The following is a 19,431-nucleotide window of genomic DNA, read 5'->3' on the forward strand; positions in this document are numbered from 1 at the left end:
TTTCACCAGATTCGCCCATTGGTTTGCCAGTTTAATAAACTTTCTACCGACCACGGGCGTCGCAGGCTAGGTCTAACTTAGGCCGAACGCGGCGCAGCGTTCGGGCCGTTAGGACCCACGCTCGCCCCAGCACTTGCCAAGATGTAATGCGCCGTTCAGGGTAAAACTATTTCGCCAAAGGAGCTTGCGTCCGAAGAGTGGGATACCGTTCTCCGCCTGCAAGACCGAGCACGACGCTTGAAGAGCGACTCAGCCGCCGACAAAAAGCCTCCGCTGGAGCACGATAACGAAGGCAAGTTGGCGCGAAATTTTCCCGCCAAAAAGAAGAAGAGGCCGCCTGCTCGCCGTAGACGTGCCCCGCTACCACGCCTGCCTGCCGATGACTAAACAATCGCCTCCCGCCCGCGACAACCCAGGGGCAGCAGCGGAAGAAGCAGAAACTCGAGCCGGAGAAGAAGCTCGAGTCGTTCGAATAAAAGAGCTGACCGGACACGGCCTCCCAGCGCCATTATACCGCCAGAGAGAAGGAACTCAAAGCGCAGCTACAGGCGCGAGAAAAAGAAAATGCAGAACTTGAGAAAGAGATAGCTGAGATAAAGCTCCTCATTAAAGCAAACCAAGGCCAAGGTAACACTACCTCTACACCCCCTCCCGTGCGGTGCGCCTCCCCAGACGTTGGCAATAATGGGATGGAGGCTTACACGCGCACCACTACAAAACGCCCGGCCTCCCCTAAGTAAGTCAAGGACACTAAACGCATGACAGGGACATCAGTAGATGGTGCCCCTTAGCCTTCTCGCGCGTCGAGCCCTATAGACGACTGACGAGAATTCAGGAGAGCAGTGCCCGACTACCCGCCGAAACCGCGGAAGAACTGCGTACAGGTATTAACACCATAACAGGTCACATGGACTCTCTGACAAGCGAATTCACTTCATTCAAGCTCCAGGTCGCCGCCTGGATACCGCAGTTAGCGAACGACATGAAGGCCATAAAGGAGGCAATCTCCCCCACGACGGTGCACACCACCGCCGTGATCCAATCGCCCCCAAATCTGATCAGCATGGCTCCTCGCCAACAAATTGAGATCTGGCAGTGGAACTGCACGATCTTTCGTCGCAAGCGAGGGAACCTGCAGTTACACATTTAAAGCCTCAACAGTCCACCGTATGTAACAACATTTCAGGGAGCTGATGGCGCGGCAAATGCCGGGCTTTAAGGCATACCTGCTGCAGGGTTACGACGTGACGGCGCCATCGGGATCGTGTACTGCCACCTTTGTGCATCGCAACATCAAAGCTATACAACACACACTATAGGACTCTAAAGAAAACTAAACACTAGTGGAAATAGTACCTAAGAAGATGGGGGACGCGAGCCCTTTCGTCCTAAACGTGTATCTCCCCGAAGAGCAAGGGCACTGACCTGGCCACCCTGATGGTCAAAACCCTTAAATTTGCAGCCAAAGCACAGCTGCTGGTTGTCGGCAACTTTAACGCGCAACACCAGGCATGGGGGTATAGGAAAGCTACCCCCAAAGGTAATAAGCTATGGGAAACAATACAGAAACTAGGGCTACACATCTTGAATAACCCCCAGGAATGCACACGCATAGAGGCAAATACGCCAGCATGGATACCTCCCCGGAGCTGAGCCAGAAACATTAAGGACGCTATGTGGTCCGACACAGGTCACGCATTAGGTAGTGATCACTACATAATATCTACATCATTTCACTCCACAGCACACAAAGCCTCGTTCGCAAAAGCGACGGTTACAGAGTGGGATAGGTTAAGGGACTTGGATGACCCGTGAACTTCATAAAAAAATCCATAAAAAAGATCGACTTTTCAAAAAATTTATGAATTCCCGTAATGAGGCGGACCTTCTAGCTTTTAAACGTTTCCGTAATGTTTTAAATAAAGAACTGAAAAAGTGCAGGGACGCCTACTACTTTCGTTACTTTTCTATGTGTTCAGGTCGAATGAGTGAATTATGGAGTAAAATGAATGCTCTTATGGGACGTGGGCAGGAAAAAGATTCCGTAGTAGAGATTATACATGACGGAAAAACGCTGAGAGGGGACGCAATGGTTAATGCTATTAACGAGTTCTTTGTTAACAGGAATGTGACTGCACGCCCTTCAGGAAACAACACAATGCAAAGTACAGCTAACACCAATACTTTTTTCTTAGAACCAACCGACATTCAAGAAGTTTGCTCTGTGTTTGCAAATTTGAAAAATTCGCGTAGCTGCGACGCTGACGATGTGCAAATTAGTCCAGTGAAATATGTCCTTGACGTTATAAGTCCCATACTAACCTACATATATAATCTTTGCCTTTCAACTGCAGTTTATCCAACAAAAATGCAAGTGGCTCGAGTGATTCCGCTATACAAAAAAAAGGGTGATAACCGAGATGTTTCGAACTACCGCCCCATATCAATATTGCCTGTGTTTTCTAAAGGTCTGGAAAAAATCCTATTCAAACAACTTTCACGTTTCTGCCACAAATATGATATAATCACAAAATCGCAGTATGGCTTCCAAAAACATCGGTCCACAGAACTGGCACTTCTTGATCAAAAAGAATACATTTTGCAAAACTTCGAGGATAAAAACTACGTTCTGGGGATTTTTGTTGACTTTACGCAGGCTTTTGACAACATTAATCACTCTATTCTTTTTGATAAATTACATCACTACGGTATCAGAGGACATGCACTTAATATGTTAATTAGTTATCTCTCTCACAGAAAACAATTTGTTCAAGTAAGCCATTTAATATCTAATCAGAAAGCAATAGTCGCAGGTGTACCTCAAGGAAGTATTCTTGGTCCCTTACTCTTTAATTTATACATTAATGATATAGTATGTATATCATCTGACCTGAAGTTTGTTATATATGCAGATGACACTAGTATATTTGTGCCTTCATCCTCTTGTGCTGACGCGTTCGTTAAAGGAAACATAGCCTTAAAAAAGTTGGAAGCTTGGACAGACAGTAATCAACTGAATATTAATACAAAAAAAACAAAAGCAGTAATTTTTCACCCTAAGGGTAAGCAGCTATCTACCGATTACGATCTTCTGTTTAGAGGTACAAGGATTGAGGTCGTCGAAATAATAAAGGTATTGGGCGTTTTCTTTTCCAAGACATTGCAATGGGATGACCACGTAAACCATATTTTGCAGAAATTATGTTCCATAACAGGTATACTCAGTCGAAATCGTTATGTCTTTCCAATGTCTGCAAAACTAGCCATTTATTATGCCTTATTTTCTTCTTACATGAACTATTCTCATTTAGTCTGGGGCACAACGACCGACAAAAACCTTAGTAGTCTTTTAAGGATGCAAAAAAAGGTTTTACGGATCATTAATAATTTGCCTAAGTTTTACTCAAGTAAATTTATCTTCAGAAATCTTAAGGTCATTCCAATAACTAAAATGTATCATTATAAACTCCTACGCGAATATAAACTCAGCATCAAGGAAAATCAAAGGCTGTTTTTGGACATATCGAACTTAGAATCAATAGGCAACGCGGCCTACAATACGAGGACAACAGACCGTTGGAAAGTGCCAAAATGCCGTACGAACTATGGGTTTCAGAGTCTTAGGAATAACCTGCCTCGATTACTAAATGAACATATTAAAGCGGGAACAGATATTTTAGGACTAAATTTCCGGAACCTGAAGGCGTTGTATTATTAATTTGCATGTCCCTAATACACACCACACATTTCATAAACAAAACACCTTGTACAGATATTTAGCCACTGTTTCATTATGATTGCATGTCTTTATTTCCCGACCGTTCCATGAGCTTGTCGCCATACCTTTCATAAAAATGCCAAGTTATAATTTTGTTTGTCTCTGTATATTTCTGTATATTTTTTTTCTGTACATTTGTTTCTGGACTGTGTTGCTTCGTTGCCGTCAATGCCAGGGGGGACCAAGATTTTTTTCAAGCCGTAAAGGAACGGCTTTTCTTCTTGGCCCCTTTCACAATGTGTACGTCATGTTGTGAAGAACAAATAAAAATGAATGAATGAATGAATGAATGACTTAGGCCATTTAACCGCTCCCAGAACCATCGCCAGCCTTTCGGAATGGGTCGATTCCCTCAAGAAAGACACAAAAGCGGCCACCGTCGAGCAACCGGTTGATGAACAGGGTGAGATTTGTGACTCTAGGATACTGCGCATGCGGGAGGCCCACCTCAGCCTGCAGAAGCGGTGGAAAAAGCACGACAGATCTCTGCGCAAACGAGTTGCGCAACTCGAGCTACAGATGGTACACACTAGAACTCAAGTGGGGCCAAATATGCGACAAAATGAACAGGGTATAAACGGATGTGGCAGCTACTACGCCACCTATATTAGGCCCCACCCAGACCCAACGTAGTCAGCTAACACGACTGGTACATGGGCACTGACAAATAGCTTTTCGGGGACCTGCAGAGGCGATACCTAAACACTATCCCGGGTAACCCTCTCCCGGATTAACAGGGGCTCTCCAACGACGAGTTAGACGCAGACATCATGGATGCCGAGGTGTGTTACGCCCTCAGTCAACTTCGCACCACCTGCGCGGCCGGACCGGAGGGAGTTACAAACAAAATGCTTAGGAACCTCGACCTCGGCTCGGCCGTGGCTCTCACAGACTTCATCAACACCTGTTGGCACGAAGGCGTAATCGCACAGGATTGGAGACACTCTAAAGTCACCTTCATTCCCTAACCGGGCGAGAGACTCTCTATGGAGAATCTTAGACCCATATCACTCACTTCTGCATAGGCAAGTTGATGGCACACGTAACCGTCAACCGCCTACAAGGGTTTGCGGAAGACACCGACCTACTTCCCCCCACCATGATTGGCTTCAGAGCGCATCTATCTACACATGTCATGCTTCAATTCAAGTCCGGCATCTTAGACCCCGTGCAAGGGACGGGCACGAAGGCAGTGCTCGGGCTAGACCTGACCAAGGCATTCGACAACGTCTCGCACGAGGCTATCCACACGGACCTATCTGACACTAATCCTTTGGTGCGGGTGTTCACATATATCCGCTCCTTCCTCTCAGAGAGGACCACAGAGCTCGCAGTGGGTGCGATCAAGTCTGACCGCATCCCCCTAGGGGGCAGAGGGACGCCTCAAGGTTCAGTCCTCTCGCCTTTTCTGTTCAGTCTGTCCCTCATCAAACTTCCCTCAAAACTCGCCGCCATACCCGGGTTGCATCATACTTTCTACGTGGACGACATCACTCTGTGGGTAACCACAGGGAGTGACGACTAAGTGGATAGTACGTTGCAGCAAGTGGTAGACACGGTCGAAACATACGCCCAAGCGACAAGCCTCTCCTGCTCGCATAAAAAATTTGAACTCTTTTTACTCGGAAACAAGCCCTGAGGCATACACCTCAATAACTACGTTCCCCCGCCTCCCTTAAACGTATGCATAGGAGGTTTGCCCGTGAAAGAGGTATCCACCATAGGCATCCTAGGGCTATACATGCAAACCAACCTCAGAAACACCCAAACCATTGACAAACTTATACTTGTTGCAGAAAACTAACTGATTTAGCTTTCGTTTCTAATGACAGTAGACTGTTATCGTTTATGTAACTTCGTTTATTGCAAGAAACAAGAAACAGTCAAACTGTTCGTTAGGAGGAGAGCAAGAGCTCGAAAAATTACATGCTCATCGTTGGGGCTCCCCGCTCGTTCTGCTCTTTTCCCTTGCCCCTCCAGAGCTCTCTGCTGGTCTCAACCTTTGGCCCTCTCCCTCGGGTTCCCAGAGTCCCGTCGCCCGAGGGGAGCCGCCGCCGGCCATAAACAAGCGAGAGGTGTCTGGGTTTCTTCTCATGAAGCGTATTTAAGAAAATCACATGCAAAGGACACACAGGTTAAACACGAAAAGAAAACCAAGTTTCAACAATACTGTCAGTATGAAGACGGGTCTCATCAAACGAATAGCCAACCGCAGACGGGGCGTCAAGGAAAAGGATCTTTGTCGTCAGATTCAGGCCTTCGTTAATAATTCGTTTTTGGGGAAAGAAAATGGAGCAGTATCTGTCTCATATATCGTTGGACACCTGAACCGGGCCGTAAGGGAATGGATAAAGGAGGGAGTGAAAGAAGAAAGGAAGAAAGAGGTGCCGTAGTGGAGGGCTCCGGAATAATTTCGACCGCCTGGGGATCTTTATCGTGCACTGACATCGCACAGCACACGGGCGCCTTAGCGTTTTGCCTCCATAAAAACGCCGCCGCCGCGGTCGGGTTCAAACTCGGGAACTCCGGATCAGTAGCCGAGCGCTCTAACCACTGAGCCACCGCGAAGGGCCTTCGTTCTAAACAGAATTGTATACTCAGTACCAGGGGATGCCCTCATTTTTACTTTTCCTCCCCCACCCTCACTTTATAATCCTTGGCCCCCCTCGCTCTCATTTTGAAAAGTAATCCCTCCCTCCCTCACCCTCACTTCGAAAAATTTGCTGGCCCTCCCTCGCCGTCACATCTTCGGCCCTCCCTCACCTTCACTAAGTCGTTTTAAAACGTGAGTTATTTTTTGTAATCGGCAACTTGTGGCGCCATTACTGAGTAATAAACATACAATACCACGGCCGGTCTCGAGGGGGGCGCGCGCGCTCTTTCATACGGCCTTCGCATTCGCCTCGGAAGCAATGCGAGTTCTCCGGGAGTTGCGCCCCCGCCGCCGCCAGAGGCGCGACGACCCTACCGCTGGCTCTACGCCTGCATCTTTGCTCGCAGTAATGTGCTTAATTACGGTTTCTTTCCGTGCACCATTGAACACTGGAATGCAATGCGTGGTCCAGTGCGTTCCCTCCCTATAGACAGATTTATACAGGGCATAACTGGTTCGTAATCTCTTTGGCATATCCTTTTAAACGAACACTCGCCAAAGTCATAAAGGAAAAAAATAACCGTAAGAGAATTGACGTTTCGGCACCACTACGGGTGCCTTGTTCACAATGGGATGAAAAACGAGACGGGCTGCTGCTTATGTAGGGAAAACGTTGCGTATCGTGCGGATGTATATCTCGGGTAGATTGCCCTGCGTCCTGTTAATCGCTTGGCTTGTCATTTGTATGTGAAGGGATTCCTTGAGCAGACGAGTAGATAATGATTTTTCTTTCTCAAGTATGCGCGTGGAATCCCAGTCAATCAAGTGGCCCGTGTTTTGCTGGTGTTCGGCGAGAGCGTTAGAAGTCACTTTTTTGTTTTTGATGTCACGCTGGTGTTCTTTGAATCGTCTCCTGAAGTCCCCTGTTTCGCCTATATAGGCTGCACCGCATTCTTTGCAAGGAATTTTGTAAACTACCCCAGGGTAGCTGGTCTTTTCAAGCGGGTCCTTTGCTCGTACCAAATGGTTTCTGAGCTTGCTGGATGGGACATGGGCAACTTGGATGTCGTAGTCAGCCAGTATCCGGCATAACGTCTCGCTGACCCCAGGGGCATACGGAATGGCTGCACGTTTTTTCTTACTGGCTGCTTTTGCTTCGGCTTGAGGGGCCGCAGCGTGTCGTTCTTGTGATTGTAGCACTTGACGCGGGTATCCGTTCTTTGAAAGCTCCTTTCTTATGCGGCGGACTTCACGAGTTCTTTTGCATGGGCTTGAACAAAGCTTGAAGGCACGATTGTAAAGCGCCGCGGCAACGGAGCGTTTCTGCCCTATTGGGTGCGCAGAATGGAAATTCAGGTACTTTCCTGTGTGGGTAGGCTTCCTGTACACGCTCGTCGTGATGCCGTTTGCTGTTCGTTTGATGATGAGGACGTCGAGGAAAGGGAGGCGCCCATTGCTCTCTTCTTCCATCGTGAACTGAACGCTCTCCTGAAATGAGTTCAGGTGCCGTAGAAATTTTTCCGCATCCTGTCGTCGGATGATGCAGAAACAGTCGTCGACGTACCGCAGGAAAAACCTAGGTGGCGGGTCGAACGATGCAAGCGCACGACTCTCTATCGTTTCTAGGGCCAGGTTGGAGCAGACTACGGAAATAGAGGCTCCCATTGCTGTGTCGAATATCTGCTTCTACATCGTCTTGTTGAACACAAAGTATGTGTTTGACAAGCAGAATTTTAGGAGCCGGCACAAGTCGTCGGTCTCTACGGGCGTACGTTCTGGCAGAGACAAGTCGTTCTTCAGGGCATTCCTGCAACACTCGACTGCGAAGTCCACCGGCACGCAAGTAAACATGGACCTCACGTCGAACGACACCATAATGTGATCATATGCCATAATGTGATCATAATGTGATCATAATGTGTATCATAATGTGATCATATATAATGTGACGTTATGCCGGATACTGGCTGACTACGACATCCAAGTTGCCCATGTCCCATCCAGCAAGCTCAGAAACCATTTGGTACGAGCAAAGGACCCGCTTGAAAAGACCAGCTACCCTGGGGTAGTTTACAAAATTCCTTGCAAAGAATGCGGTGCAGCCTATATAGGCGAAACAGGGGACTTCAGGAGACGATTCAAAGAACACCAGCGTGACGTCAAAAACAAAAAAGTGACTTCTAACGCTCTCGCCGAACACCAGCAAAACACGGGCCACTTGATTGACTGGGATTCCACGCGCATACTTGAAAAAGAAAAATCATTATCTACTCGTCTGCTCAAGGAATCCCTTCACATACAAATGACAAGCCAAGCGATTAACAGGACGCAGGGCAATCTACCCGAGATATACATCCGCACGATACGCAACGTTTTCCCTACATAAGCAGCAGCCCGTCTCGTTTTTCATCCCATTGTGAACAAGGCACCCGTAGTGGTGCCGAAACGTCAATTCTCTTACGGTTATTTTTTTCCTTTATGACTTTGGCGAGTGTTCGTTTAAAAGGATATGCTGAATTTCCCTCGCCAGACGGGTTTCCGTCGAACCCTCAACTATGTCGTAATCTCTTTGTACCCATATGCTCCCAATTTGTGTATATGTTCCATATGTATTCAGCTTTATGTTTTAATTTTTACTACCATACCTTTACTTTTGAATGTATATGTCCTCTCTTGCGATAGCCTCTGTAGGGGCTGCAGTATGTACAAATAAATAAATAAATAAATAAATAAATAAATAAATAAATAAATAAATAAATAAATAAATAAATAAATCTGCGGCGGCCCGCGGCTTTTGCCTGGTTGCGCTCTGTTGCCCGCCGGCTCATGACGAGCGCAGCACCGAAATCAAAGAAAACAAAATGCAGGTGCTTAAGCTGCGTATCTTCAGCACACTCCGCATGAGCACAGATTCTTCGTCACAAACTTTTGCTCCAGTGATTCCTCATTTAAAATGAGGAATCACTCTCCCATTCCTCAGAACTATGTCGAGTATTTGTGGTTTTAAATCCTAAAGGAAATACTCTGATCACTTCCTCTCGTATGTCTCATGCTCCGTGATGAAATGACAAGTTAGTACTAAGGGTAAGATAATGAAAACTCAGAGAACGAAAGTTTTGCGCTCGTCCCATAAAAATGTACTATATCGCGGAAAACATTCTCCACGACGCGTGAGCCGTAAATGCGGTAGCGCCGTAGCTGGTGGCTTGAGGCGGTAATTGTCGAATTGAAAGTCAGACACATGCACACTAACGTTGTGCTGCCAAATAAATTGACTGCTATAGCTGGGAGATATTGGTACCTCCTGAATGTACTTATTTTCACCCTTATATACATCACAACTTCCTTAAACGAGACGCCTGTATCGATAGCTCAGAAGAATACTCAGTACCAATGCGCGAGCAAGTGTAAAGATGCATTGTAGTGCATGGTTCTGTGCTCGAAGTCAATGGCACGCGGCCTTTCCGCTTTTGTTGTCAAACGAGAGACCACCAGATTTCTCTGGAATGACTGTAGCCGCGCACAAGTCTCTCATCATGTTCAAAATTGTCGTAAGCGCATTAGGCGTCTAATGTTTCAAGTTCCTTGTCACCTTTAAATTTTGCAAGTCCGAGAGCAACCTTCCTTCTGACCTTAGCTGACCGAGCAATTGTTTTATCGCTGCGCTGCCCAACTGCTTTCTGCTTGAGGGCACGAGTTCGCCCAATAAGCCGTTTTCGAGTTGGACGCAAGCTTTCTTGTCGTCATTCTGGGCTGAATAACATTCATCATCATCATCATCATCATCAGCCCTACTACACCCACTGCAGGGCAAAGGCCTCTCCCATGTCTCTCCAATTAACCCTATCCTTTGCCAGCTGCATCCACCCTTTGCCTGCAAACTTCTTAATCTCATCCGCCCATCTAACCTTCTGCCGCCCCCTGCTACGCTTACTTTCTCTTGGAACCCACTCCGTTACCCTTAAAGACCAGCGGTTATCTTGCCTTCGCATTACATGCCCTGCCCAAGCCCATTTCTTTCTCTTGATTTCGACTAGGATGTCATTAACCCGTGTTTGTTCCCTCACCCACTCTGCCCTCTTCCGATCTCTTAACGTTACACCTATCATTTTTCTTTCAATGGCTCGCTGCGTTGTCCTTAACTTAAGCTGAACTCTTTTCGTTAGCCTCCACGTTTCTGCCCCGTAGGTGAGTACCGGTAAGATTATGCTGTTGTACACTTTCCTCTTGAGGGAAATTGGTAAACTGCCACTCATGATCTGCGAGAATTTGCCATATGCGCTCCACCCCATTCTTATGCTTCTAGTTATCTCCCTCTCATCATCCGGATCAGCTGTCACTACCTGCCCTAAGTAGACGTATTCCGGCACCATTTCTAGGCTCTCGCTGCCAATTGTGAACTGTTGTTCCCTTGCTAGGCTGTTGAACATTACCTTGGTTTTCTGCATGTTAATTTTTAGACCCATCGATCTGCTCTGCCTGTCTAACTCGTTGATCATGATTTGCAGTTCACCTCCTGAGTGACTCAGCAAGGCAATGTCATCAGCAAATCTCAGATTATTTAGGTATTCTCCATTTATTCTTATTCCCAACTCTTCCCAATTCAGGCCTCTAAATACCTCCTGCAAGCATGCGGTGAACAGCATTGGCGAGATCGTGTCTCCTTGCCTGACGCCCTTCCTTATTGGAATTTTATTGCTGACTTTATGGAGGACTATAGTAGCTGTGCAGTTGCTATATATATCTTCCAGTATTTTGACATAAGGCTCTTCTACCCCCTGATTACGCAATGCCTGTATGACTGCTGAGGTTTCCACTGAGTCGAATGCTTTCTCGTAATCAATGAAAGCTATATATAGAGGTTGGTTATATTCTGCGCATTTCTCTATCACCTGATTGATAGTGTGAGTATGATCTATTGTGGAATATCCTTTACGAAAGCCTGCCTGATCATTTGGTTGATTAAAGTCTAACGTTGCCCTGACTCTATTAGCGATTACCTTAGTAAATACTTTGTAGGCAACGGATAGTAAGCTGATCGGCCTGTAATTTTTCAAGTCCTTGGCGTCTCCCTTCTTATGAATTAAGATAATGTTTGCATTCTTCCAAGCTTCTGGTACAGTCGAGGTCATAAGGCATTGCGTATACAGGGTGGCTAGTTTTTCTAGCACGATGTCCCCTCCATCCTTCAACAGATCTGCTGTTACCTGATCCTCCCCAGCTGATTTTCCCCTTTTCATTGCTTCTAAGGCTTTCTTTACTTCATCTTTCGTTACTGGCGGGATGACGCATTGCTGTGCACTGCTGTCTTTCTCATTAGCGCTCTGATTACATTGGCTACTGTACAGGTCTGTGTAGAACTCTTCGGCTACGTTAACTATCTTATCCATATTGCTAATGACATTGCCCTGCTTGTCTCTTAATGCATACATCTGGTTTTTACCTATGCCTAGTTTCCTCTTCACTGTTTTTAGGCTACCTCCGTTCTTTATAGCATGCTCGATTCTCTCCATATTAAACTTCCTTATGTCGGCTACCTTGCGCTTATTTATTAACTTTGATAGCTCCGTTAGTTCTATTCTATCGGTAGTGTTAGATGCCTTCATGTTTTGGCGCTTCTTAATCAGATCTTTCGTCACTTGAGATAGCTTCCCGGTATCTTTTCGAACTGTCCTACCGCCTACTTCTACTGCGCACTCCGTAATTATTGATGTCAGGTTATCGTGCATTGAATGAACATCAAGATAATCTTCCTCAGTTAAAGCCGAGTATCTGTTTTGCAGCGCTATCCTAAATTCCTGTGCTTTCCCTCTTACGGCTAACTCGTTAATGGTCTTCTTCTTCGCTAGCTTCTTCCGTTCCCTCTTCAAGTCTAAGCTAATTCTAGACCTTACCATTCTATGGTCGCTGCAACGCACCCTTCCGAGGACGGCCACATCCTTAATGATGCCAGGTTTAGCACATAGTATGAAGTCGATTTCATTTTTAATCTCACCATTGGGGCTCTTCCAGGTCCACTTCCTGTTTTCTCGTTTGCGGAAGAAGGTATTCATGATCCGTAAATTATTTCTATCCGCGAATTCGACTAATAACTCTCCCCTGCTATTTCTAGAGCCTATCCCATAGTCACCTACCGCGTGGTCGTCAGCCTGCTTCTTGCCCACCTTCGCATTGAAGTCGCCCATCAGTACAGTGTACTGCGATTTTACTCTATTCATTGCTGATTCTACGTCCTCATAGAAGCTTTCAACGGCCTGGTCATCATGGCTGGATGTGGGTGCGTAGGCCTGCACCACTTTCAGCTTGTACCTCCTATTCAGCCTAATTACTATAGCTGCTACCCTCTCGTTAATACTGTAGAGCTCCTCTACGTTGCCAGCTATATCCTTATTAATGAGGAAACCCACACCTAGTTCTCGTCTATCCTCTAACCCGCGATAGCACAGTATGTGTCCGTCCTTTAGTACTGTATACGCCTCACCTGTCCTCCTAACTTCGCTAAGCCCTATCACATCCCATTTAATTCCCGCTAGTTCCTCGAACAGCACTGCTAGGCTAGCCTCACTAGCTAAAGTTCTAGCGTTAAACGTTGCCAGGTTCAGATTCCAATGGCGGCCTGTCCGGAGCCAGAGATTCTTAGCACCCTCCGCTGCGTCACAGGTCTGACCGCCGCCGTGGTCAGTTGCTCTGCAGCCGCTGGGGACTGAGGGCCGAGGGTTAATTGGTTTGATCATAGAAGGTTGTGGCCAAGTACTACACCAGGGTGGCCAAATCCTGCTCTGGTGAGAGAGTGCGTTGTCGGTTCTGGTCACCGAGATAAGGCCGCACTCCAGGCCTGGTTATGCAATTCCATCGACACGCGGATTTTTTTTTCTTTTTTTTAAACCCGGTGGAGAATTGCGCGGCACCAGGATTTGAACCCCGGTCCTCTTGCAACATTACCAGAATGTAACAGAAGCAACCAGTGCAAGCTGCGTATTCTGCCGGAGATATTAACGCGTACTGAGTATTGCAATTTCAGAAAGTATGAGTGAATTTCGCTACCATAAAGGGCGAAATTTTTTGTTGTCCACGTATATTCAACCTGCGGCGTGTCCTGAAGCTGCCTAAAATTATTTTGTTTAAATATCTTTGTAAAAGATCTCATATTAGGCAGTGGAATGTCCAGCGCCCTCCATTGTCTGAAATTCAGGGACTTTATTAACATGTAAGCAGCGCAGATCTTAATTTTTAGTTCCTAACATTGTAAGCTAAGCCAGCTGGTATAACACTCATTGTTGTGAGGTTCAGTGGAGCTCCTTTAGGTTGCGAAAAACTTCTTTTTGGGGTGCTACTTCGTTTCCTGAATGACGTGAGGAAACTTCATGCTCGCGGGAGGTTTATCGAAAGCGATGACGAGGCTACAGAAATGCAGGAGAATAATGCAAAGCTGGTAGTCATCGCCTCTCAGATAAGTCTGTTCGCTTGTAAAGGCCAGTTTTAGTGAGACAGAGCGCAGTTGCGAATATTTTTGCTGTGCTGGCAGTTATAGTTCGTGTTTACAGTTACTGCCAACAACTGACTTAATTTTTGCGTTGTCATAGGGTGGTACAAGCGGTCGTGAGATGCCGCCAAATTTCACAATGCATTTCCAAGGAGAGATCTTGGACGTCGCGTGCGTGCAACGTGCTCTGCTCCTGCGGCCAGGGTTGGGTTCCGTCTACAACCGTTCCTTCCGCAAATGGCATGGCGCGTTTTCCTGGGGAGCACCATGGATTCTTGCTAATGCCGCTGTTGTGCAAAATTAGAGCGGCTACGCTTGAAATTTCAGGAGTCATATTCACGCTGCAGAATCCTTTACTCTTTGAAACTTGCCATCCAAACTTTCCACGCCGCATATAATTTTACACACTCATTCAGACCGGCCGGAATACGTACTACAGAGGCTGATAGCCTTGCTTTTTAGCCAAATGTAAGGGCAGAACGAGTTGACGTCTGTGCTAGAAGCATACATTCGACAGCATACACAGTAAAGCTAAAGGAGAGGGCGCGCGCAATCGTTAATCCGTTGTTCCAGGTTTCTCCCATGGCAGAGGGGCTGACCACGCGGCCTTTGCGTAAAGCTACCACTGACGCGGGCTGAACTGGGAGCGAGCGCGCGTTCACCTTCCGCGTGAACGGCGGTCGCAGCGGTGGGGCCGTGGCGACCCCACCGAGGTGCGGCGGGAGGCGTGAACAGACCCCACTGCGAAGGCCGTGAGAAGAAAAGCGCGGGCTCCCCTCGTGACCGGCCATAATAAGACAAACCCTCGAGGCACTATTGGACGAGACGCCAGATTCTTGTAGCATTGTGCGTGTGTGTGCGTTGTTTGAGCTAGTACTTATTTATTTATTTAAATTAATTAATTAATACGAAGGAAATACGAACAATACGAAATAAACACGTGAGACAAAACTGTGACAATTGCGAGTTGAGCCCCAAAATATCACTCTGCCTTTACTTCTGGCATGCATGCACACATATGTTCCCTGCACTTATAACATTTCATTGTTATCTCTATATGTACTGCTAAAATGAGTCAGCGTACGTGTTGTTGCGTCTCCGTAGAAAAACTAATATACGCCAAGAATACTCAGGAAACAATACAATAGCATTTACGACGACAAGCAGAGAATAAACTCAGAACAAAGGAAAGTTTGTAGGGCGCCTAATTACCATTACCCGATGACAAGCAGTGGATTGCAAAACATTTATTTCGCGAGAACGCAAAATGCGGATGCTCCGTGCTAGGTGGCTACCAGTCCACGGCTGACAGCGACCTGAGTAGCCCCTTCAATAGCCTGGTTAGGTCTGAGCTGCATGTGATCGTAGGCGGCTATTTCGCCATATAGTGTACGCTGCGGGTCGTAATCATTATTCAGGCCACTTGAAAATCAAATGGGTCGCTAAAATGCAGCATTTGGGCTGAATAACGGTTATCACTAACTCCCCGAGTCTCGAGCAGAGGTGGGCATCCTCACGAGGGCGAGCCCTCGTTAGGGCGTTCTCACCCTCGCCTCATGAGGATTTCACTCGGTGAGGTGAGGGCGAGGGAGGATGGGTGGATGAAAATACGTGAGGGCGAGGGTGAGGGATCGACGCCATGATGAGGTGACGGTGAGGGAGGGAAGATATGATTAGGTGAGGGCGAGGGAGGGCAAGATGCACAGTCTGAGGGCGAGGGTGGTGGTCTGAACCGTACTCCGGGCTAACGTTTTTTGTCTGCAGCCCGTTATGAAGTCCCGTTTTAAAGCGCTAGTTATTAGGGTGAGAGTTCCCGGAGAACACGTAGCTTCTGCAGTCTGGAGGTACACGAGGCGAACACGAAAGGCGGGGAGCCGCATGCCTTCTCCGTCGCCGCGATGCACTACAGTGCTGGCAATGCTAGGCCGAAAAAACCACTCTTCTAACTCAAAAAGCCAATTTGTAAAAATTATCTGAAGTCTTAAGTGAAACACCCTATAGACCTCCTGCATCTATGCAAACAAACGAGGTGGCGCTGCAGTCGCTAGCGGGCTCGCGGTAGGCAGAAAGTTAGGGAGTGGCGTTGCGGAGAGGTGTTGACGCGGCTTTTCAAGGCTTGTAGGCGGCTTTTCAGTTTCAGCAAATCACAGCAACGGTTGATGCTTTAAAGTTAGTAATTTCTAGAAGTATACAAGCTCGCGCTGGCCACGTGTGGCGTATTCAGAGAAATAGTTCTCCACTGTGTATTGTATACAGGGACTTCCGTATTTATGAGGCGGATTAAAAAAAATTCCTCTGTGCAAAATACTCGCATAATTGAGAGCAAACAGCGCTCACAAGGTAGAATATTATTGCCTAAGTTTTTTGAGGTCGAAATGAACATCGGTACTTGCCTGTATTTGGTGGAAGTGGCGAGAAACTGCTTTCGGCTACGAGTACTGCTTTTGCGGACGCGAGCCAAGCAGCCGGTCTCACAGGCTGCGCCATCTGCCAGATGAGCATACAACTCACAAGCGATGACTTATCAGTTATTAGTGTGTGCTGTTGGTATCACATTTTCACTGCTGTTTTTAGTAGCAGAAGCAGTGATGTTCCTTGTGATCTCAATTCCGGCGGCAAGACGAACCCCATCTTCGAAGAGAGCGCGCTTCTCGCATCCACCGAGCCGAGACGTCGTTTGCCTCGCCGTCCGGCAGATGGCGCAGCCTGTGAGATCGGCTGCTTGGCTCGAGTCTGCAAGAACTGTACTCGTAGCCGAAAACAGTTTCTCGCCAATTCCACCAAATACAGGCAAGTACCGATGTTTATTTCGATCTCAAACGACTTAGGCAGTGATATTCTACCTTGTGAGCGCTGTTTGCTCTCTATTAGGCCAGAATTTTGCGCACAGGATTTTTTTAAATTTCGGCACATAAAAACGGAAGACCGTGTATATGGTTAGCAGTAAACAGAAAGCGTTTCAGCCGTTGGTTTCTACGCTAGGCATTGAATAAAAAAGGAAGTTTTTGACACTCTGCTCTAGCCAGAATGATTTTACTTCGGGACAGTAGTGATAGGAAGTGCTGGCGTTGTTTCGGCGGAGCAGACGTGCGCTCACCGTCTACTGGCATACGGAAGTGTCGCGCTGTGCGAAAAGTGGGGACAGCGTCGTGTCCCCATTCTCCTCTGTCTCCGCTGTTTTTAGATCACGCACCAACCAGGCCGACTTCTCTCTCCCCTTGTTAAACTGGTCGATTTGGTGAAAACTTTTGATTTCTGGAATTATTTTCTTTCTTAGCCCTTATGTATTCTGTTTCGTGAAAAAAAAAAATAGGTCGCAAAATATTCAGTAGAAATTTATAAATTACGCTTTCTAGATGTGTGGTCGTCGAAAATTGTGAGGTACTTTCGTTGACTTCTTTGAGGCTTTCTTTGAGTTCAGGGCCGCATTTCTTTGACCGAAGCGCAAACCAAGAGGCCAATAACAAGGGAATAAACGTTAAGGTTCGTTTTCTGACCTTTCACGTTTTCTGCGATTGTCATCACTCACACCTTCGTAATTTCGTAAGGCATGAAAATAGAATGATCCTATTTGTCGCAAACGATTCCTGAGACTTTGAGGAGTACAATAAACCTCTCGACTTTTCTTCCTACACGTGCAGTACTATGTTTGTTATTTTTGTAAGAAACTTTTTCATGTAACTATGCATGCATAAGTACATGATCATGTAAAAAAAGAACTAATAGAGTTATCATACAGAACAGGGCTTTGTGAACATCCTGGCATAAAAAAAAAAATTTGTGCACTTTCTACTCAATTATTTAAGACCTAGAGGTGACTCGACGAGGGTGTTAATTATAATTACCCTAGAACTGCACAAGGTATACCTAAAATATAACGCATTGCTGAAACTAGCGTAGCAATTTCATATTTGCACGAAATTTAGTTACATATCGCATGCATAAATAACCGAAACACCTTTCATTGCCGCGTCCCCTCTCAATCTCGCCACGTGTCTGTTAGTAGCACGCCTGCGTCTGCTTCTCTCCAAACAAGCTTTCGCGATCATGAACTACATCATGACACATGGCACACGTATGATGCAATGAAAAAGCATGTGGCTTTTAGCACACTTAAGGCACGCTATTCTAAGCTCGCCAACGTGACCGCGGAAGAACTTACCAGACTTCTTTCTACTCGAATCAAATAATTACGTCGGCGATATTAAAAAATAAACACTTTCAAGTAAATATTAAATGCCATAAAACGCGTCATTAAAACACGCTGTGCTATTAACAAAGGAACGCATTCCTTGGGGGATTTTTTACCGCAGTTGGGACTCGCCCTCACAACCCTGCCTGTTCGAGATTTTTGGGTGACAAAATTTCACAATCCTTGTTTTGAACCGACTAATGAAAATGAGGTGTACATTAATCTAAAAACTCTGAAGGACATGGCAAGCCTAGACTCTTGCAATATCCAAACCCGTCCAATAAAATATGTCTTACATGACATTGTGCCATGTCTAACGCATATATAAAACATTGTACTTTCTACCGGCAGTTTACCTGCTGCCATGAAACAGGCTAGGGTGGCCGTAATTTTTAAAAAGGGAGACAGAAATAATGTAAGCAATTATAGGCCAATATCCGTTTTGCCCTTGTTCTCTAAGGGGCTTGAAAGTGTAATTCATTTCCGTGTTCATAATTTCCTACAAAAACACTCTATTATAAATGACTGCCAGTACGGTTTCACCAAAAATAGATCAACAGAACAGGCATTACTTGATCAAAAGGAGTATATATTAAGCAATATGGAATCCCAGAAGCTTATTACATTAGGAATTTTTGTAGACTTTAGTAAGGCTTTTGATACGCTTAATCATAATATTCTCTTTGTAAAGCTTCACCATCACGGTATACGTGGTCATGCCCTTAATCTTTTTAAATTATATATTTGCTCGCGATCACAATAAGTTGCCATCAATAATTGCCATTCTGAAGTTCTACAAATTTCAAACGGTGTGCCCCAGGGCAGTTTTCTAGGTCCTATACTTTTTAATATATATATATATATATATATATATATATATATATATATATATATATATATATATATATATATATATATATATATATATATATATATATATATATATAAAGTGTTTCATATCTGAGGAGGAGCAGAATAAACTGGTGTCGTCAGCATAAATAATATATTTTATCTTTTTGCTTATGTTGATTATGTCGTTTATATATATATACACCAGTTTATTCTGCTCCTCCTCAGATATGAAACACTTGACAGACACCGCGAACACAGCACTGGATAACTTGAGGGAATGGTCTTCATTGAATTCATCATCAGTAAACCGAGAGAAAACAAAGGCAATAATATTTCATTCCAAGGGCAAGGTAGTCGCGAATCCTCCACCAATCCTTTTCAGCGGCACAGAACTACAATACGTCGAGGCATTCACCTCCTTTGGCATAGATTTTACTCCCACAATGTCATGGAATACCCACATTAGCAAGATATGCATCACCCTGCCTAAATTCATAGGTACCGTCGCTCGTAATAAACATATTTTGCCCGTG

The sequence above is a fragment of the Amblyomma americanum genome, chromosome 1 (genome assembly GCF_052857255.1).
Source record: "Amblyomma americanum isolate KBUSLIRL-KWMA chromosome 1, ASM5285725v1, whole genome shotgun sequence".
Lineage (NCBI taxonomy): Eukaryota > Metazoa > Arthropoda > Arachnida > Ixodida > Ixodidae > Amblyomma > Amblyomma americanum.